The following is a 22,926-nucleotide window of genomic DNA, read 5'->3' on the forward strand; positions in this document are numbered from 1 at the left end:
GGTGTGCCTGCATCATATTATTAACTCTATTTTCTATTATATCTATGTTAAACATATGTCTAATCTTGTATGAACATATCTTATTGTATTCCAGACATCTGCCCTGTACAAACTTGACAAGGTGCTTGACAATTTTTGGAAAGGCAGTCCCCGAGAAGCTCCCCAAGAACTGCCTTTCGTTTCCTGAGTCCAGTTGAGCCTATCATCTGGTGCATCAAGCCTAATACAACAGTTTTTATAGCTACTGGTGACTAGGTAAAAGCATGCACAGGTTTAACAGTATTCAACCACCCTGATTCACCATCTGAAATAATCAGATGGACATATACAGCTTTGTTGACTGGGAACAGTCTTTGGCCATAAATATGGAGTGAGACTTGAATTCCTGTTTCTCAAGCCATAGCAAGCAGGCAAACCACTCTACCAGCGATCTCTCAAATACGGCTCCTATTTCAGGGAATGGTAGGTTTTCTAAGGCCTTATAGAGAAAGGAAAAGACCTGCAAACTGCCATTGCCAGGTCAAACATATGGTGGAAGAAGCACCATTCAGAAAGGATCAGAAATTGCCTCATATATGCAGAGCGGCACAAGGAGGCCTATTTACTCATATAGCAAGTCAGTACTATCTTCTCAATGTTAAAGAGATAACAGAAAGCCAAGAGGTCAGCAGCATCCTAGCATCATCTGCATGTTGGTAGATAATCCCATGTCAAGCTTACTAAAGTTAAAAAGCTAAAAAACCCAGGCTCTTGGGACACATAACAAATAAACATATGAAGCACAGTGGACACTTGCCTCCTCCACAGAACAGCAGTAGAACTCTCATAACTTCATTTTTGCTGCTCTCCTGAAGAAAATGCTCCTCACATACTGATGCTTATAACTCCCTTTGCAATTCTGTCTCTTTTTCTTTTTTTTCCCCCCTCCACTGGTATACTAACCATTCTGCTATTACACCAAGGCCCCCACCGCCAACAGCAATAAAAACAAACAATAAAACCCTGGTGTTTTTAACTTTTCCCTCTTCAATCACTTTATCTTGTCACTCTGCCCTTCAACCAGAACAGCCTGCGTCAATCTCTGCTGGTACCCATGTACCAATGCCTGGTCTGGCATCCCACCTGTAATATGAACTACATGCGTGTTTTTCCTTATGTACCAGCCCCTCATCCCTCATATACCCAGTTCCCATCCTGGACACCATGAACACATAGATGGTGATAACAGAATAAATTATGGGGCAAAAGGGACAGAAAGAATTTTAGCTAATGGAAACAGTATTAAGGATTTATATACTCATACCATTAAACTGCTTCCTAAGTGATACGTTCTCTTTGAACAGGGGAAAAGAAACATGCTGTTTCTTTATATTGGTATACCACTGAAGGCCTGGAGGAAAACTGTGACTAAAAACTCAGAAGGTTTCAACAAGTTTAACTCATGGTGAAGGAGAGCATCTTCTGGGTCAAAAAGAAAAAAAAAAAAGACAGACAGACAGACAAGGAAGTGCATATGAGGAGCTGACAGGTAGGGTGTGATTTTCTCTACCTAGGGCATTAAAGGACAAATATGTCTATGGTAAGTCACCTCTCTTTGAAGTGGACATGATGGACCAATTTGGAACTTGGATTGTTATTGTTGCTTAGGTATTGTAGCGATGAGAACATTATAAACAAACATATATATACACTAGAAATTCATTACATGTGTCAATTCCACAATATGAGACACAAATGTACAGGAGTTACAGGGGATATGAGTATTAGAAACACATGACTGGAAGAACTTTCTGAATCAAATTCAGTTCCCACAGTGATAAGAAACCATGCAAACAAAAATTTTGTCCAGAAAAACCTACAGAACATAACACAAGCCAAAAATATTTCCCCAAATGCTTTGCTAAACTTTAATCTGTAATAAAATCACAAAAGCTACAACTGCTATATACAACAAAAAAATCAGGGAAGCCATAGCGGCACTCTAAGAAGCACACATAGATTGGGATTACAGATCCTCAGATTCCTGATTGTATGAGCCAGCTCTTCTCTTCATGCTCCGGCTAAAGTCAAATAACATACTACAGAATAGAAATATATTTTCCATACCAGAGTATCTGAAGTGACTCATGTAGCCTAGAGCATGCCTTGGAATTTTCTGGGAGGAACATATTATAAATTACATAGCATTATAGTAATCCACATCATTAATTTTTATATTTATTAATTCACATTCTTAATTAATTACCCCTTGGAGCATTTGTGTGGTTTCTGTAAATAACTGTGTGGCCTGGTAATCCATCACAAAAGATTAATTGTGTACATTTATTTGTGGAATGCTTAGCTGAAGCAGCACTCAATATCGTAGTAATGAATGAAGAAGAAAAGACAGGAAACAAAACATGTATGTTAGGAACATTTCCTTTAAAAGTTTCCTCTACAGAGAGAATAGCAGTGTGGCATGGAACTACAAGTAAAAGTAAAATCAAAACACATGATTTTACATAAACAGGTACCACATTTCAAGGAAATAAAATGCATGTAGTAAACTTCAGCTATAAATCCTAAATCTTGTATCTTATCAGAAAAACCCCAAATCTCCAAATTAGAAAAGTTGTGTGGGGTTTGTTGATACCAGCCATCTGAGTGACCAATTTAAAGTGAGATATTTGTTCCTTTCATATAAGAAACTAGTATTGCAGTTCAAACAGATGGTGGATCAGGTTGAAAAAAATTCTTTAAGAAGACAGATATCATTTTATGGAACTCCATATGATCTTCTTTTCTGAAAAAGGTTTACAGGTAGCTTCAAATGGGTGCATCTGGGATATACGTCTCATTGAGAAGGTTAAATTCCCTCTAAAGTTCCTTTCCCTGACAAAGCAATCTTGCCAGGTTGGTATGCTAAGGAGTGGACATTGTATTTTGCAGGCTACATGACAGCAGCATGCTGAGAAAGTTCATCATCTTTTCACATAATTATAAAAATTAATAGTCATTTAAGTCATCAGTCCCTGAAAAGTTGGCATTGGGAGATGTTTTCATTTTTGATTGCTGTTGCAACATCTCTGTAGCAAATACAGAGAAAAATTCTATTTAAATCTTTTATGTAACTTAGGCTTGAGGTTTTGTTTTCTTACTGTTAAGAGTTTGGTTTCAGCTTTTTTGAGAGTTACAGTTTGTGAATTAGGACATGGAACATCCTATCACCAGTCAGACCTTTTTGATAGATAAATAACCTTTGGCAATATAAGCACTCTGAAATTCATTGCCTGAAAATCTCTGGCCTAAACATGTTAGCTGCTTTTTATTTCGTGAAGTTTAAAATTTTTAAATCATCTAGAAGTTGCATCTTCATCTTATTATAACTATGCATATATTTTTATCTTTGTAAAATTGGTACAAATGATATAAAATCATAATAGCAATGTTTTGTATGCATTCCTCAAGGGGTAAATGACTACCAGTATAGACAATCATGGAGAGTTAAGCACCAATAATAAAAAATAAACAGTGACTCATTTCAGTGGCTTCAAATGTAATTTTTTTTTACATTAAAAATATATCCTATTCTAATATATGAAGTAACTAATGATGTTAATGGGATTACAGAAATCAAATTTATCCCTCTTGCTTTGTGCCGAATTCTCATTTACATGAACTTCACAGTCCTTTCAGAATGATCAACGTTTTAAATTAAACACAATTAAAATGACCAGTTTGGTAATATAAACTTTAGATGTTCTCAGTTCAGTACTTTTAAACTGGCACTCTGACCTGTTAGTTTGTCTGCATTGCCACCTGGAGGACCTCATAGCAAAATCACGTTGAATTTCTTGGGTGAGATTCCATGTTTAACTCCACGAGTTAGAGCAGCCTCTTGTGCTGCAGGAGGAGACCCACCGTGGCTTCCCACTGCCCCCTGCAAGGGGGAGCCCTGAAAAGCTCCGGAGATAGCCTGGAAGATGTCTAGCTACCTAACCAGGTATACATGTAGATAGGGGATAGACTTCTCCCACTTCCCCTCCCCTCTACACGGTCTTTTCTCATATATGTGTTGGACTACTAATGGTTACATTAGTACACATACTAATGATTATATTAGTTGTCTTAATCATAAGGGTCTGACACTAGCTCACAGTTAGTTACCACATATGAGAAACAGAAAAAGAGAACACAGCTCCTTTACAGCTGATGAATGGCAAAACGCATAAGTTAAGGTCTCCAGTCCAGCTGGACTACCTAAAATTGTGGCAAATAACTAGAAAAGACTCAGTCAAGAACTTGGGTCATTTTTCAAAAAGACAAACCAAAAAACTCTAGCGATTAACTATTGAACAAATGGTAGCTTTTTGAAACTACTGCTTAGTCTGAGGCCTTAGATTTACATAAAAACCTAGAAACAAGTGAGGAAGACCATGCTATCAGGTTGAGCAACACAGATTTGAAGAATTTTGCATCTGTAGGAAAAATGCAACTTCAAAAGGAATATATCAACCTGCAGAACATACCCATAAGACATCGTATTTGGGAAGGAAAAGAAGACGATGCTACTTTGAATGACTGTAAAGCCAAGTCCTGCATAGCAATCAGAGATAAAGCAAAGTGTTTTCAAAATAATGCAAAGACAGTGATTTTATAGAAAGTTCAAGAATAATGTGTGATAGCAAGAAACAAACTTAACTGTTTTCAACAAAACTGCCATATTTGCAAGAAGCAAAACTTTTCAGCAAAACCTGAAAACTTTTCCATATGTTCCCTGAAGGAACTTAAAGCTCCAGGCATATTTTGGTTGTAAGTCTAGCTGGTCAAGCAGTTATGTGCTAATCAGTGCAGATGACAGTCTCCACACAGATCCAAGTCCTGGTGTATTCGTGAAAGGAGCAGATGCTACCCAACACACAGAGATGACACTGCTGCAGCAGGGAAGAAAGGCTGTTTCAACAGAAGGAGGATCAATACCAGTGAAGCATCCCCAATCAGAACTGTCTGGGAGATAACTACAGCTAGTGATTGGATTATTACTTTGAATGTAAGGAAAATGCTTATTAACCATAAGTTGGACACAGGTGCAGAGGGTTAATGTGATACCAGAGGTCTGACTAACAGGCTGGAAGGGAGAATTTAGCCTTATGAAACAGAGAGATTCAAACCTTATGTTATACACAGTGGGTGAGTGTGAACTAGAGAAAACAACGAGAAAAATCTTGGAAAGTCAGAACAGTAGGTTTTAGTAGAAAACAGACTACCTGTTATAGGCGTGAAAATAATGCCCTAGGTACAGCTGAGTGTTTCAGAAGAATAGCCTACAGAGATAGAAAGGGAAATGGAAACAGGAAAAAAAGAGAGAAAGAAAATAATGAAGTTATTTTAATAACAAGAAAGCTGAACCTCCAGGAAGTAGGGAAATCACGTGGAATTACTGACAGAGTGTTATTACAGAAGTTACTTCTTCTGCAAGAGGGCAGTGTTTTGGCTGCCTTTCACAGTACCTGGGCGTGAAGAACCTTCCTGTGGCCAGGTGCAAGGCCTATAAGGACACCTTCTGTTGCTCTTAACTGGAGCAGAAGATCTCAGATCGTGATCCTAACTCTTTACCAAAACGAACTAGGGATTGATACTGTTTCTGCAGCCACACCTTAGCAGCTGGATTGGAGGTTTACAGGCTATGTCTACACCAGGAGCTCTCTTGAAGTAACTGAGGCAAAGCACTGGTTGGAAATGATTGCTTCCTAGCTCCTTGTGTTTCCACTGTGTTTAAGGAAGAGAGAATTAATTTGGATATAAATATTTGTGTCAAATACAAATACTAATGTAAGCATACCATTTCATTATGCCAAAGCCTCGTATTGATGGATGTGAAAGACATCCTTCTAAAATATTCTGTAGCCTTAAAGGACTATGACTACAATATAAAACATGAAGGGTGTAAAATAAGAAAACCTCCGTACTCTGGCAGAAAAACAGAAGACTCTGACATGGAGGTGAGCCGGGTAGGCAGAGCACAGAATAAAGGGTACAGCCTCCGAAACAGTAAGAGACAAACTTACTTTAGCACACTTTAGTGTGCCAAAACTACTAATCTGGTTTAGTATTATGCTGGATACTCCTTATATTTCTTCTACAGATTTCTACACAGGAAATTAAAGTCTGTACTTACTGTATGGCTGTTACTTAACTGTAACTGTTAGGCTTCAGTTAAAGTCTCTTTCTTTAGCAAAAGAGTGCTAAAAAATAACAAATCAATAAGCTGCTAGAGACACATGTGGTGAAGGATTGATTTGGAGGCCAAAGATTGTTTCCTACTGATGTGAACAACCCTTCTGCAAACTAAGTGCTTTTTTATATAAATATCAAATCTATGGAAAGAGGAAATTCTTTAAAAGACACAGTAAAGAGTAAACACTATATATAAGGGGACAGAGAATCAGTGAAGGGATGATCCCTGATAGAAGCTTATATACTAGTGACAGAGAAAACAATAGAGGGGAGAGCAGAAAAGAAAAAGGATACAGCCAGGAGAAGGAAAAGCAGAGAGGAGTTGTGAAGAGAGACTACAGGAGATGGAGTGAGATGAACACCACATAAAAACACAAAAAAAGGAGAGGAAGGAAAATTAAGGAAAGAAAGAATCAACAATAATAGAAAAGAAAAATAGAAAATAGAAGGGCATAAGAAATGAACAAAAAAGTTTATAATGACTCATTCTAAAGGTGTGCAACATTGAAGAATAAGTATATTCAAAGGAAAAAAAAATCTACAAATACTCTCTTTACATAGTGTGTATACCTTTCTTCTGCAGCCTTCCCAGGTTAAGAGGCTTGCTGGTGTTTCATGAAGTACAGGTGTATCAAGTGGCTACACTGTCACCCAGCGGCACACTTAGACATCATTAGTGCTCTCCGGCTGCATGGGGCAAGGGTTATTGCAGGACCCTCTAACCTGGGGTTTTCTGCAAGCACACCAAACTGTTCAGCTGCCATTTCATAAAGCAAAATTCATTTGCCAGGAAAAGGGTTAAATTTAATACAGCTGGACAGCTGAGCAGCTGCTTTCATGATTTAAATAAAAACAAGCTGAAATCCTTGCTGTCAGCTCAGTGATATATGACTTGTAATGGGATGTTTCCAACCTTTTCTTCCATATGGTCGCCTACGTTAGGTAATACACACAGCCTACAGTGCAACCAGCTTCCCAGAAAACATCTGGGTCCCATTCCTCCTCTGTTAGCTTCACTGTTGCCTCCCACAAACACAGATGATTCATAGGACAACATCCCTTTGGTTAAGGATCAAATTAGGACGTTTCATTGATAATTTTATCATGCATCCCAACTGGAGTTATGGGAAAATGGAACTCATTCAAAAAAGAATTTCTCCACACATATTTCCACCCTCCTATCTGCAGTTGATAAAGTTAAGATTTCAGAAACAGATTTTAATGACTGCTTAGGAAAAAAAAAGAAAAGAAAAAAGAAAAGCTAGCCTATCTCCTGTAAGGAATGCATTTCCTCTTGATTTCATCTTCTCTCTCGCCTAATTTTAGAGTATTTCCCCCTTTAAAAATGAGTTTGCTGACAGGAAAATCGTAACATAATACTTATTTCTGGAAGCTGAAATCAAAACCAATTATTTCTTCTATTGATAAGAGATTAGGATCTGCTGTAAGAAAATTATTTCATGTTTTAACAAAATATAATGGAATAGAGGAAATGGACAGTCTGCCCTGGAGCTCATGCAGTGAGTGATACAGGCTGGCTGCTAGAGGTCCTGTTAAGAACAGATGAAGTTGGCAAATACCAGCCAGTTGCTTCTCTAGATTTGGTCCCCCAAATATTAATTCAGTAGGCCATTTAATTGTCTGTTTCTTAGAATTAAGGCCTTCGCTGGTATCCATTACTTCAGTTTTTGTGGTCATACTTTTGAACATGAATGACTCACAATACCAGAATTTATGCAGCAATTCACTGATTTGCACAGTTGGTTGCCCACAACAATCAGTGGGTTTGTGTGAACGTCTTTAAATCACCTTTTCCAAAACAGTTTAAATTCAACATGAGTTGCTTTGGTGTGATACATTACCCCATTAGTATTAGTTACAAACAACAACAGCTGAGGTATGGCACTTTCTAGCTACTCAGTTTTCAAAATGCTGTTTTTTCCCCCTTACAATTTTAGTGAGTGAGTGACAGAAAGTGGATTAGGGAGAGAATGTAATTAGTTGAAAATTATTAAATAATAAGACAGCAGCTTGCAAATGCATCTCTAGCATCATTTAATATTCAAGCTTAGTTCCATTATTTCAGATAAGTAAAAATAATATAACGATGCCCAACAAACAATTAAGAATCTGTCAGAATGACTCTCTGCTTTTTTCTTTAGCACATTTATATTTTGCCTGGGTACAAACATAAAACTAAACAAGCTAAAAAAGGATCAGATTCTGATCCACTCCCCATCCCAGGTATAAAATAACATAAACCATAAACCAGCGATGTTCTCCCAGGGGCAGATGCATACAAACACGCTCCTAAGTTGTTTTTCAAGGATCACCCAGCTACCTCAGGATAGTGCTGGGCCACTGACATGTATATCAGGACAATCTGCTAGCACCGCAGAGACGCTGGGTCATGATCCTGCCCGTAAGGAAACAGAGATCGACTACTATACGGCAGAGTGGATGTAACTAGAGACAGGCCTCCATAACCCCAGCCTTTCAAGACTTTCTAAATCATGCCGGGGCTGGTGGTGCCGGTCCTGGAACAGACCAGAGCCAACGCTAACGAAGACTTACAGCCGCCCTACTCCCAACTGCCAGTTCTGTGGTGTGCTCAAAGGATATGCAGCACACATTCTCACCCAGTGCATTACTAGGATTTACTGAAAGAAAAATCAAGGGCCGCCTTTGTTTCAGAACGTCTGATTGCATTTTTGCACTAAGATCTGCTGGTGCTTTTGTTTTACAGACACTTAGAAATTGCTGAACAGCTCAAATTGTGATCGGTTGTGCTATAAAATCTGCCATCTGACACCGTGGGATGTTCTGGAGTGATAAAAAAGAGTACATGAAAGAACAGACATGAGGTCTGTTAGAAAGTTGTTGCTTTTACTAATAATTTACATAAGCCATTTTTCCCCGATCGAGTCACAATTTTTCTGTCAACTTAAACAACATTCTGTTGACTTGTTGGCAAACAAAGAAACTCATTCAACAGCTTATACTCTGCAGCTCAACAAACTGACTCAAAAGATATTGACTCAAAGGATATTGTATTACTCAAAAGGTATTGACTCAAAGGATATTGTATTACAGACAAGTTCTTTTCAGAATTAAGAGGAAGTGCTTCAGAATTTTTCATGTTTTTAAGACTGCTGTAAGTAGCAGGATTCATGGCAGTTCTTTACCTTTCAGTTTTGCAGAAAGGTATTTCATGTTCTCTCTAACAGGTCATTTGCTACTGAAGACAAAATGTAATTTAAAACCCTTAATCTTTTTCTGTATGTGATGTTAATTTTTAGTTCTTTTGGATACATTTCTCATCTTAGTAAAATAGAAATTGTAAATTAATATAAAAGTTAATTTGAGTATTCATTATCAAATTCTAGCACTGACATAATATCAGAATGTGTATTATCTATACCAGAAGTGACTTATCATGTGGAATGTCAACATGTTATAATGCACAGAGAAATTCTCCTCGGTGAATGTATCCTTCTGGGCATTAAATATGAGTAAACTCCTGTATACTTTATCTGGAGAATTGACGTGGTGGAAGTAGAAAGCAGAGTGATCACACCATTAGTAGTGGAAGTACCAAAAAGAAACTGGTCAGCTTTCAGAGTATGTGAAAATATCCCTGGGTAAGGCACACATGCTCATTTCTGCACTGACAATGCTTAGAACCGCAAATCCCATAAAAATTCATAGATAGAAGGTGGCTGGACCAAGGAAAAGAGGTTTTAGGTGAGAAGAAAGTGAAATCACAGAAACAGTACCTCTTCCTTTTTTTTTTTTTTTTCCCCCATGCTCATAATCAGATTTGAGAGACTTTGAAAAAGTGTGGAGGACAAAGACAATATACACAAAAGATCAGCTATCTGCCAAAAGCCAGAGATGCTTACACTGAATTCCAATATATTTGTTGCCAAAGTCTCAGCTTCCTTTACACCTGCCTCAGTGACTGAAAAACTTTATAGTGAGCCCCCTTCCGTTCATCTCACTTCTACTTTAAGAACCTGAGTAAAATAATACTAGCCTAAAGTTTACATAATGTCTACATTCAGAGTTAAATACTGCTTGGTACCTAAAGATATTGGTATGGCAGTTTTGCCCCCAAAGCTGAAAGCATAAAAACATTAGGGACTGCATTCAGCTCTAAATATAAAAAATAATGCCGTCATCAAATTTCACAGAGGTCTTTATAACATGTTAAAATGGGATTAGTTCTAAGCAGGTGAAATATCTAGTTTTTAGCTTCCATTTCTCACTACTGTTCCATTCTTCCATTCCATTTTGTTCCCCCCTCTTTGTGTCTTTTTGATGTTATTACTAGGAATCAGCCATGACAGAAGCTCAGAAAAAAAATACAGAATCACAGAATCATTAAGGTTGGAAAAGACCTGTAAGATCATCAAGTCCAGCCATCAACCTGACACCACCATGCCCACTAAACCATGTCCCACAATGCCACGTCCACACGTTCCTTGAACACCTCCAGTGAGGGTGACTCCACCACCTCCCTGGGCAGCCTGTTCCAATGCTTCACCAGAAAGTTTCAAGCACTGAAGATCAGAAACTCAAACTGAATTTTGCTTTCCTAAATACATCTATATTCAGCATGGAAGCCATTAATTCTTAAGAGAAACAGAAATGTCTTTTATCATCTAGTTACTGCTGATAGCTTTTTCAGCTGCCAACCCTTGTTTGGGTTTCAAGTAATCCCAAGGTCTCCTGTTCTCTGTATACCCATATAGCTTCCGCAGTGCCATGTGGGCAGCTTCTTCCTCTGCAGCAAGCAGTGTTTCACCAGGACCTTCAGCTATGATCTTCTTATCACAGTACAACCCAACAAAGTACAGTGGCAGAACCATGCTAACTCCTAACTGCCTGGTAATTCTTGGTTTTGGAGAAAAGATAATCCGCTTGGTCAGTTCTTCCACTAGTAAGCCCATAGGATTTACAACTTCCCAGATCTCAAACAGGTGTTTTCCAATCAGTTGGGGAATAAAAAAATCCCTGACGAAGATCCCTGTTTTCTCAGGCCCGCTGCTATCAAGCAAGGCTCCTATTACAGCAAAGAACATCCTTTGTAGCACAATCGGTGGGATGGGAAACTCTTTGCAAAGCATTGGGTCCTGTATAGACAGGTTTTGAGCCACATAAGAAACAAGTTTCTGACCGGTAAGAAAATCAACAAGTGCTCCTATCCCCTTTGCAGGTAAATCAGGGTAAGCACCTTCAAAGCACTGCATCAGGTAAGAACATGAAAAAGACATCCCTTGTTCAGTGAGTTTACTACTATCTTGTAGATTAAGAGCAACCGTTTCTTTGTCTAGCCCAAGTTCTCAGTGTCTTGCTTCTTCACTTTCAGTATAACAAGAATTAACAAATGCAGTCTTGAGAAGATCCAAAGAAAAATTTCCATGTAGCCAGTGGCTAAAAGCTTGTATCTCTGCACAGTAATCCCAGTTGGGCTTCTCTGATCACTGCTGGGGGCGCGCCTCCAGCCGCTGCTGCTCCAGGTAGGCGCAGAGCCACCACTTCTTGTTGCGGTGCAGCGCAGTGCTGAGTGCGACTCGCCCGGCCCTGGCCCCGGCCAGCAGCCGCCACGACACCCGCAAGAGCAGCAGCCATGAACAATGAAAGCACAATTATGAGCTTTTCTAATAATGCTTAACACTAGAACGCCAAGCCAATGGAACTGTGTATAGACCACAAGAGCATGCATTCACGTAACTGAATGTGTATAAAACAAAAGGTATTTAAAAAAGACCTACTTTCTTTTCCACATAGGGTATATCCAAGATACCATATACACAGAACTTTTCTTAGTTACAATCTCTAAGGCTGTTTAACTAAGTATTATCAATGCTACAGTCATAACCTAGCTTGAATGAAGAAACACTCTGATGTGGCAGAAAGCTTTTCCATTAAGAAAAAACATGTATTTGAAGCATATTTGAAAGACCATTTAACTCAAAGAGGAATGATAGGCATGCCTTTCTCAGAAATACACAAACATCTGTAATTCTTTAAGATTCAGCTAGATGTACATAAGCACATGCAAAACTGTAAGCAGATGACAGATTTAGTGTAAGAAAGTAACCAGAAGGACCAGCAAACTAGAGAAAATTCCCTTTATCTCTTGTGAAAATTAGTATGTTCCTCTGGGTGAAATCCTGAACTGACTCATGTCTGTAGTCCCATCCTCCTTAATGAGACAACTCAAAGACGTAACAGGGGACCAAGAACTGCAGCTTCTGAACACTCTTCTCAATTTCTTGTTATTGTACACTGAGGTAACCAATTAGAGCGAAGAAATGTAAAAAAATTCATCTCCTAGAAAAATGAGTTCCAGCAACTTTTCTTCATCTGCTTAACAGACACGCTGGTGCAAGGGACCTCGGCAGGAACAGTTACCTAATCCAAAACATTTGATTCCTGCCTGAACTGATTATCAGGATATTCCCAGGCCATATTCCCTCACTTCTATTTCTTGAGTTAATTATTTTCTCCACAAGAACTGATTTATTTATTTTTTTTAATGGCAAAGGGCTAGTTAGGGTGATTTTTCTTTTCTCTAACAAAGTTCTTATACTGAATATAGGTATTTTTCATTGCTTAAGAATTTCAGAGATAACCATAACTCACTTTGGACTTCCCACCCAGACCTGAAAATTAGTTAATGAAATGTCCAGGGCCACAGTAATGTCATTCTCCTATAAACTACTCTCAAAGTTATATGTTCAGCCAGTTAAAAAGCACAATACAATAGTTCAAGACATGATGGCCATATTCCCTTCTTTCTGATCACCATACCTTCATTAACAGTATGAAGGTTTTGAAGGTGGCCTTGAGTCATTTAACATTAACCTATGATTCACTCATGTTTTGTTTGTGCTGGTGAAGCACAAAAGTTTTGAAGTTCCCCGGAAAAGTCAGGCTAAAGTTAATTAATCTGTTCTATTGAATTTCATCATGAAAGCCTAATTATAGAATAGGATCTTCATTTTCTCCATCTTCCTTTTCTCTCTCTACATAGATATTCTCTTGCTGGACTAATTCAGCACGTAATATTGTAACAAAAAATCAGGAGCATTAATAACTTTTTTTTTTCCTTAGCAAGGTTAAGCATAATGATGATTCTTACTTCAAGGAAAATAACAAAAAATTAAAATATTATCATAAAAATACTCTTAAATAATAATATCTATTAATAATGCTAAACTACCTACCTAGCATCAAATTAAATGAGACATGGAAAGAGAATGTGTCCTGAAGCCCAGGAGTTCATAACACTGCTGGGTGGGGAGACCAGGATGGTTATGGGAGGGAACAAAACCTGGAGCGTAGGAGATAATGCATGTCGGGGGAGATGTGCAAGATGATCTGGAAGCTTTCTCAAGGGTGGATAAAGGCTTCAGCAACAGGAAGGTCAGAAGGAAACAGCTGGCAAATAGGTGTAGAATAATATTCTTGAAGAAGGCTTATGTGAGGGATCCAGGTTTGAACTCAGGCTAGCTTGGGGAGTTTTGTTATTCAAGTTAGAAGTTAGGAGCATAGTTCTGCCAGGAATATGATGCTTCAGTGATAGGAAGTGAACTTTAAGATTACATAAAGCCACGGGACTAAACATTGCTCTGGTGCCTTACAGAACTTTAAAAATTGCAAGGTCTGGGCATAAAAAAACAAACAAACAAAAAAATCTTGTAAAGATTATTTTTACTTTTTATGTAGTAGAGGTCTAACCTTCATAGACAATAATGGGAATTGGGTGCCAAACACCTGAAGTTAAACACACCTTCAGCTACTCTGCCTGAGCTGTCCAGGTTCCATAAAGGACACACAGTTTTAAAGGTCCCAGAAAAACATTCATAAATGCAGGCAAATGGAGGAGCGATCTACCTAAGCTGCTCAATAGGAGGCTTAGGCCTGCCTCTCAAAGATGTAGGAGCAAAGGAAACTCTTTCCTACCCTGAGTATTTTCAACTATAAACTCTCCCTCGGATCTGAGTGCCTAAATATGTTATTCATGTTAAACGAAAAATTAGAGGAGATTCGTGTACCTTCTGTATGCTCAGTATGCCCATCGAACCAGAGAGACAAGGAGTACAGCTTGGTGGCTTGATCACTCTGTTTAGCCTTCAGACCTTGAGTTCAATTTCTTCATAGAATATTGAATTTTTTTGACACAAAAACAAACAAAAGCTTCAAACAAAAGAGCTTGAGTGCTAGCATCCCCAGAAGGTACTCTGGCCCTCTCCTGAATGGCAAAATCCCAATTTTAAATGCATGGGCAATATCAGACAGCAGAAAAGCACGGTGAAGTTGACTCCTCCTTCCAAACCCTAGGCAGATTTTGTAAGGGCATTACCACCATTTCCCTTTGCTTATGTTTCATGGGTTAAACCAGTGATGCAGTAGTCAATAAAAAAGTAGCTAAACTCACCTCTCTGGTGCACGTAAGAAATTGGCAGACATGATTTTGACCAAATTAGGAGAGCTGTAAATCAATTCACTTATGATGATCCTTGATGCACTATTGAGGTAATTGTGCTCTGAACCTTGCTGAATTAGTATACCTGAGCAGAATAGGTGAGAAATACCTTTTCTGAGACTCCAGTTGTAGTCTGAGCAGCACAGCTGTATCTGAACTTGTCTGGTATGTACTTAGAAGCTGAAATGCTCGTGGCTTAAGCCATCTCACCAGCTGGCCACCTCCGAGCTTTAGGGACAGATGTCCCTGCAGTATTAAGTGTAGTGAAGGGCAGAGGGGTAAGGGGAGAGTTTTGATACACTGCAGAAGTTGGATGTAGTTGCATGAAATCAGATGCCTGTCTCTTTGTGTATCTATCCCTGTCTATCTTTGAAAATATTTCTAGTGATATTCTGTACATGAATGCATTTAAATATGTATAGACATCTGATAAAAATATCTTGTGGAAAGACAATATGCTAACTTTAAGTTATCTTCTTTTAAGTGGAAAACAGAACCAGTCATTTAGAAAGTAGTGCTCCTCATACAGATTACTCTAGCATCCAAAACTTACCACATGTGCATGCTCATCTGCCTAGAAGTTAAGTTGATATCTTTCAAACAGACTTTAGAGAAAACTGTCTAGAAAAAACCCTCACCAAAATTCTTATGCTTAATTAAGCATAAGAACTTATTGAAAATAAAAAAAAATATGATCAAACATCTTATGGAAAGAAAATATTTCAATCAACTTTGAGCTGATTGAGTTTTGCAAACCACTCAAAAGTTTCATGTTTTAAAAAGTCTATGACTGGATGAAGAGTGACTATTTAATTTTAAATGATCCTAATTTCTGTAGCTCTGGGATAATTGTGAAGTAGGTAGTGTATCTTAATTTTGAATGCAAAATGTATTGTAGAAGGCTATATTTTGCATTCACTACACTAGTATTAAAAATAATATAAACTGTATGACTGTAATATGGTGGAATTTGGCTCAGAATTTTAAAAAGAAACTCTCTCCATAAGACACAGTAAAGAATATTATATTTAAATAAGTTTAAGATGTTTTCAGTCTATTCTATTTTACTCAAGAAGACGTTTTTTCTCTAAAACAGCATAAAGAAGAATTATATTTAAATAAGTTTAAGATGTTATCCAGTCCATTCTTTTTTCCTTTAAAAAAATATAATTCATCTGTCAATGACGACAATTATAATATTTCTCAGTGTTCCCATCCACAGGAATAATGAAAATACCTTTCCTACACAACCTATCAAAAGAGAGAAAAAACCCCCACATTCTAACATGGTAGACAGACAAAATCGCCTTTAAAAATAAAATTAAAAGGAGGAAGCAATATGATAGCTTCACAGGTTTTGCTCGCCATAATTAAATGCCAAATCAAATACAACTCATGCTTTTTTGATCTGCCATTTTCAGATACATGGTAGAATGACTCAGCAGAGTGCCACCTTTACTATTTTAAAAAATACAAAGAAAAACTGTCATTAACACCCTCCTCCACTTTCTCTCCCACACAATATTTTTTCTATAGCTTCTTTCTTAGTAGCTAATCGTGATTTGAGATCGCAGTGTATGTTATTACTCTGACTAGAGTGAAAATCTAATTATCATTCCCTGTTTCATAGCTCCTTGGAAGATTAAGGAAAACCAAAACAAAAAGCAAACACAAAACTGATTAAAGACTAAATAAGACCAATATGAGATTTCTTGAGATACAGGATGTTCTTCCTAATTACTCAACTGTTTTGTCAGTCATCTTATGTATGACCCCTAGAGTTCAAATACCTTAAGGTAATATCACGATACCTTTAGGCTACAGCAATAAAATACATTTCAGAGCATAGGAGTGCATTCTAAGGAGAAAAAAAAAAAAAAAAAAAAGACATTTTCTAAAGCTCCAAGATTAAGTTTTGTTCTACTGAAAGCAGAATATCTGAACCTGCAGACATCCCAGTCACCCATCATATGCTAGCCTTAGCCACACCATGAACTGAATAGGACATCAGCATCATCTCCAGCTCTTTCACCACCATTTCTTTTTTAAAAGACTTTGGATATCCACAAACCATCCCTAACTTTCTAATGTGCACAATTATTTTGGCCTTTATTCTCCATTTGCTTGCAAGGTGTGCTTGCTATGAAGCACTTTCACCTTCTGATGCACAACACAATCTGAGGTAACCCAAATCTGCAAAAATCCCCCAGATATTTTTATGTTTAGCATAAACAGCATTTGCAATATTTCTTTCTCCTCAAACCTCTGAGTTGGAAGAAAAGTTGTTTCCATAAAGCAGTAAGAAACTGTGATGGAGCAGCGGATTAGGGAAAGATACTTGGGAGTGTCTCATCTTAAAGTTCAGAAAAAGAAAACAAGAAGACTTCTCAACAAGCAGAAAAACTAGGAAATCTTGAAGGAAATGTTCTTTTTTAGTGAAATCAGACTAAATCCTACAGCACTGCTCTACTATGTGCATGTCTCGTGTGTACATGCTTTTTATGTATTGATTCTGGGGTCGCAGGGAAAACAGAGCAACTGATTACTTGTGTTTTTAAAATGGGAGATGGAGTCAAGCTAGAGAGAAATTGTAAGAATTTATGGTGGCTGCATGCTGCCCTAAACAGTGTAGGCAAGTTTTTCTATCTTTTTTTTGTGCCAAGATAATGAAGTGATTTAGGTGTTCCATCAATGCCATTTGAAATGATAGCACTGTAACTCAGTGACTAGGGACAATCCTGGTGATTCTGAATAACTGTTGATGTAGAATGAGCATGTACATACATTCTGAGACTTACACAGGAGAATACGTTTGAATGCATTAAAATGCAGAAATCCTTGCTGCAGAAGAACTGAAGGGGGTTTCTGAGGGAAGTTAGGGTGTCTGTAGCTTGTAATTTGAGAAAGAGTATGCTTATCTCACCTTCAGATTAAGGGAGGATTTATGGGCATCTTTGTAAACCAAAATGAACACGGAAATTCAGAGGATTATATTAAAAAATTCACCGTCCCAGCAGAGGCATGGAACCTTCTGCTGCACTGCTAGAACTCTGGTCATTTGGAAATAGTTTGATAGACTGAATGATATATTAGAAAGAAACATGGATTTATTTCATGCTCCTGCAGTGCTGAAACAGAGAATGGTTTTGTTAAGTAGGTGATTTTTCTACTTTTAAAGCCCAGTTTCATACCAAAAAAGGACCCATTTATGAACTCAGTTATACAGTCACAGACTCATTTCCTGTCTTTATATTTCCAGTTTGCTTTCAAAGTTATTCCCTTCTGCAATTTGCCTTTTAAAGGAATAAACTGCTATTGAAATTGTGGGGGCAGAAAAAAAAAAAAAATCACATTTCCTCCAATGCACTTGTGAATTTCATTATATGTGAAAAGCAGTTTTTAGCTGCAGAAGCCAAAACTGCTTAGAGAAAGTCGAGCGGAGGGGCAGCAGGAGGTGAAAGGCTAGTCTATACTTTCTGTGACCTCTCAAGCTGAAGCACATGCATGTGATGTAGGCCACTCACAACAGAGTGAGCCTAAAAAAGGTGGGAAGTTCTGCTGGTGTCAAGGGAAAAGCCTTGGAGAATAACTAAAAATATTTGTGACAAATTGCCAAAGTCATTTGAGTTCGATTTATTTCTTGTTGTGCTTCAAAGTGGGTCAAGAGTTCCCTACACCCTGTACCTCTAATTTCCTTTCTCTTTCCTTGAAAATGAGCATAGATAGGGGTATGAGGGAAGAGGAACAAAGTGGGAGGGTCTGGATTTTTTTTTTAAGGTAGAAAAGTGTATCTAGACACCAAAACAGAGAATATGTGGATGATAATTCAGAATTGGTACGGAAAAAACACTCCTCTCAAAAAAAAAAAAACCCAACTCCAAAAACCCCACCTTTACTGAAGAATGCTAAACCTCAAAAATATTAGATTTTCAAAATATTCCATTGGTAGAAAATTCCCTGCTGAAGTATCAGACATTAAATTTACTTATATCAGAAAGCAAAGTGAGAGCATCCTATTTTTCCACTAATTCTTTCATGTTTTTGACTGAATTAACTATGTGATACTTTATAATCAGCAACATTGCCTTTTATTCAATTTAATTTAGAATAGGAGAACTAAGGTAGCATAATTTTTTTTTTTTTTTCATTCATTGTGTTTTATAATGAACTTTTTATTTTCTGGATATTTTTCTAATTACTACCACAAGTGTTTAAAGACCAATTGCCAACTTTTCCATTTTCGTTCCCCATTTTGTTTTTTCTCCGCATGAGAAAAGGAATACCTCAAATACCTTGACAACCTTCAAATTTGGAAAGGTTACATCTTAATGGATGGAATTTCACCACATGACAATTTTTGTTGCAGTTACTTGCAAACAAAAACTAAACAACTCAGAGCTAAAAGAGTAAAACCAAATCATTTGTCTCCTCTGTATCATGCTCTCTCTGTAGACAGCTCTACCTGAAAAAAATAATACAGCTTCTTCTGTGATTAAGTTGTGTGTATGAACATATTGCCTTTCTACGGCCTTCAAAGCCATTTCCAAAATGCTTCATAATATATAACATTAAGAAGAAATTCTCAAAAATATATCTAAATAGGAACTCAGGTCTGCAAATTTCAGATTTGAAACTGGTATTATAACATCTTGATAAATTAATTTAAATATTGTTTGCAGAGCAAGTATAGAAACAAGCAGATAAGAGACTTCCCTTAACAATATATCTGTTTTCACAATGCATCTTAATAGTTTCAGCAGAGCTAGTTACATTGTGACAAACTTAATCCACAGATACTGATTCAGTAAATTGTATTTGTGGAATAATTGGACCATTTCTACTTTGTTTATATCTGGGTTATTAATGCTCAAGTGCACATCTGCATATTACATGAAACTTTTTTTTGCACTCAGAATCAATGTTCGGGTGTCGAGAAAACTGATGGCACAGTGAAACAAAGGCTACTCCTTGTAAGCATCAGCATTTTGGAAAAGTTCAGGCTTGTTTTATTAATGAAGATTAAATACTCATAAGAGATGGGAATGTCCATGGTTAAGCCAGCTCAGCCACTTGTTTGTTGACATATCCCCAGAGTAGTGGAGTTGGGCTTGGTGAACTGCTTCATAATGCATTTAGTGATGTGCAAAAGATGCTAAGCAAAAATAGTATTGGAATCCAGCCTCAGAGAAAAAGAAAATATGAGCCCTATACACACAAGAAAATAAAAAGAGTGAATAAAAAATCTTGAAAATAGGGCCAAAAGTGTCAGGTAATAGAGCAGCAACACGCTTTCGCAGATCTCTGACTACCAGAGTCTTGGCCTATCTCCCAGCTTCAGAAGTTGGATCAAACTCATCTTCATTTTGCCAAAGCTGCTGGAAGCTCTAAAAATGTAAATCTGAGCTACAGCACAAAAGTGAAAGAATATTTCTTGTCTTATACAATTTTTCAAAGCACATAAATTTTAAAATTCAATGCTGGGACTCTGCAAGATTTGGACTATGCAACAGCCAAAATAAGTTACCAAAATTAATGGAAATAGGGCAGTAAGCTTTTTCAGGATTATAATGTGATGTAAGTGTTAGGCAGAGTGATGACAAGTCTGCTGCTCCTCTAGATATCTGTATTTCATTTTTCTGTTCTCAAAAGTTGCATGTAGTTGTTCCATTTACAGAAATCAACAAATTCTTGCATCTAGATTTTCACTAAACAGAACAATTTGTCAGTCTGCTCCAGAATTGATTATAATTTAGCAAATCTTCACAGTGAATTTTGGTTTATGAAAAAATACGTATTAAAAATATTAGGAAGGATGGGTTATGAGGCATTATCTCTTCAAAACTAGAGACAAATGATAAGCGTGTGCAACCTGAAACCTTGAGAATTTAAACAAACTATTAGAAGGTTTGGAGTACAAATACAAGGTTGATGGCTTACATGTGGCTTTAAGGTGCAATAAAGAGCTGAAAGAAAATGGCATTCCTGGGTAAGTTTGACTCCGTTGTAATGTTCTGGGTCAAGTTAGGGAAATACTAAGAAATAAAGTCATACATAGGCATTTTGTCAAGAAGCAAATGTGTGAAATAAGTAAGTGTGCCATACTGTGGTGACATGAACATCATAGTTAATTTATACACTATACACCTACACTGTTTTGTACAGTGACAGCAGGTTTTTTAAGAAAAAATAATACTTAGCTTAAATGATAATATCCATTAACTGTGTCTGAGTTGGTAACCCCATCATGACAACCTCAGCAAGACAGATGTTCCACTATGGAAAGATCCCTATATAGACTCACAACCCCTGTACATGAAAATATTTGCACATATTTCGCAACATATAATACACATACCCTGCTTTATTTGGTGGTTTGAAGCAAGAGACCGATTTTAAGAATGTGTCCGTGCAAATACTGCAAAATACTATTTGCCTGGTTGTGCTGGTTTTGGCTGGGATAGAGTTAATTTTCTTCATAGTAGCTAGTATGGGGCTGTGTTTTGGATTTGTGCTGGAAACAGTGTTGATAAAGCAGGGATGTTTTAGTTATGGCTGAGCAATGCTTACACAGAGTCAAGGTCTTTTCTGCTCCTCATACCGCCCTGCCAGCGAGTAGGCTGGGGGTGCACAAAAATTTGGGACTGACCCCAACTGACCAAAGGGATATTCCATACCATAGGATGTCATGCTCAGCATATAAACTAGGGGGAAAGCTGGCTGGGTGGACTGCTGCTCAGGGACGGGCTGGGCATCGGTCAGTGGGTGGTGAGCAATTGTTTTCATTTGCATCACTTGTCTTTCTTGGTTTTGTTATTTTCCTTTTCATTACAATTTTTAAATTACTATTATTACTATTATTATTATTACTATTTTTATTTTATTTTATTTCAATTATTAAACTGTTCTTATTTCAACCCACGAGCTTTCTCAATTTCACTCTTCCAATTCTCTCCCCCATCCCACTGGGTGGGAGGACTGAGCAAGCAGCTGTGTGGTGCTTAGCTGCTGGATGGGGTTAAACCACAACACTGGTACTATTTACATCAACAACTACTCTAACACCTAGCCTATTCCAACACCTTGCCGATGAGTTACAACTACTGCATCTTCTGTAAAATGAGTTGAGATCTTTGGTTGACCATTTTTCCCTCTGTCTTACCTACTCATTAAGTTCTGACCCGTTCCTGGACTGAGGAAAAGAGACTATTCTAGCATGATGGGATGGGGAACCTTACCAGGCACCTAGGTATTACTGTAACTCAAATAATAGCAATGTAGGGTGGTGCTGTTAAGTCAGTAAACTGACTTTACCTAACTATTTTTGTTATATGAGTCAATAATTACTAGATCTGGGCTCAGCTGTACTGGGTATGGTTTCCCAGAAGTAATGTCAGCCTCCCATGATCCTTGTTTTTCTCCTTTTACCCTTATTTTCTCTGTGAGTACCCAGTTAAGGAGTGAAATCCTGGGTCATTCAAAACCTAAACCAAAACTCTCAATTTGTTTGACAAGGCATTTAAAATAGCATAAGAAACTGAGCTCCTCAGCACCTGACTGCAAGAAGGGACAAACTAACCTGGACACAGAACATGTGAGAATACAAGGCGACGAACCCAGCTGAATGTTGATAAAGGGAAAAAAATGAACTCTGCTCTCAGTTGATATAAACACTGAATTTCTCCTGTACCTAGAAAGATGCTAAGGTGCAAAGAACGCATTTGCCACTGTTTTATTTGAGGTCAGTATACTCTAAAAGCAAATCTCCGGGTCATCCCCACTTGCTGAGCTTTGGTTCACATTGCAGCTCTGGACTGTTAGAACTGGATTCCTTTGGAGTGAAATGCAACTGGAAGTTGCCCTCTGGCAGCACTCTTAATGGTCCCCAGCTGATATTGGGCATTCAGTCCACAGATGAGGCTACAGCCAGGCCAAAGCAAAATATGTACAGTGTAGACTAAGATCCTCAGCACCAACTCTAGATATCAGTTCCTGTCATGCTGCACTACTTTCTAGTGTAGACGGAGCTACATCACACAGGCACTCGAGAGAGAATCCGAAAGGCTCATTAGTTGTATTGATGCCTCAAAGCAAATAGGAAATGTTGCCTTCTGAAGCAAGTGAATACAACAGCGAGAAACACCTACTGTTTTTGGAGGAAAACCAACAAAAACAAACACTTTTTTAAAAGTGGAAGAAAGCATCTGAAATGTTGA

General features: G+C 37.8%; 1 protein-coding gene and 1 pseudogene across 1 annotated transcript in view; both read right to left on the reverse strand.

The window, feature by feature from the left end:
• AGMO (alkylglycerol monooxygenase) overlaps nucleotides 1–22,926 on the reverse strand; it is a 194,809-nt gene that overhangs the window by 15,816 nt on the left and 156,067 nt on the right. The window lies entirely within an intron of this gene.
• LOC104250429 (large ribosomal subunit protein mL44-like) lies at nucleotides 10,881–11,849 on the reverse strand (annotated as a pseudogene).

Source organism: Gavia stellata, chromosome 6 (genome assembly GCF_030936135.1).
Source record: "Gavia stellata isolate bGavSte3 chromosome 6, bGavSte3.hap2, whole genome shotgun sequence".
NCBI lineage: Eukaryota > Metazoa > Chordata > Aves > Gaviiformes > Gaviidae > Gavia > Gavia stellata.